The sequence below is a fragment of the Mizuhopecten yessoensis genome, unplaced genomic scaffold, assembly GCF_002113885.1.
Source record: "Mizuhopecten yessoensis strain PY_sf001 unplaced genomic scaffold, ASM211388v2 scaffold8409, whole genome shotgun sequence".
Taxonomy (NCBI): domain Eukaryota; kingdom Metazoa; phylum Mollusca; class Bivalvia; order Pectinida; family Pectinidae; genus Mizuhopecten; species Mizuhopecten yessoensis.
Genome location: NW_018407533.1, coordinates 1 through 513, shown reverse-complemented (window position 1 = coordinate 513; position 513 = coordinate 1).

The following is a 513-nucleotide window of genomic DNA, read 5'->3' as shown; positions in this document are numbered from 1 at the left end:
TACACAGGTTACCACATTATTACAGGCCAAGGTAGATAAATGTCTAGTTTACACAGGTTACCACATTATTACAGGCCAAGGTCAATATAAATGTCGGTTAACACAAGTATAGTAATTAAGAAATCAAATCACCACAAACCGACATTGATGAAACATAAGTTAACACAGGTTGTCAATGTTTTTGCTGACACAAGTGTTTTGTTGACACAAGTTATTATTACAGACCTGGGTAGGAAGACGGCTAGTTTACAAAGGTTTCTATTGTTTCTCTCAAATATTTTTTAAAACTGATATTTAACCAGAAAATATTTAAAATCTGTATAACTTAAATCAACTAACTTAATAAACTGAGGCAACAATAATAGAAACTTTTATTAAAAAAATCAGTCTAGCGTATGTATTACATGCATGCAGAAAATGCATCGTTTGTAAAATAAATTCATCGTGAATTTAGGCTAATAGGCCTAATTAAGGTGGCTCCACACATCGTCATCAACGTCCATTTTCGTGACG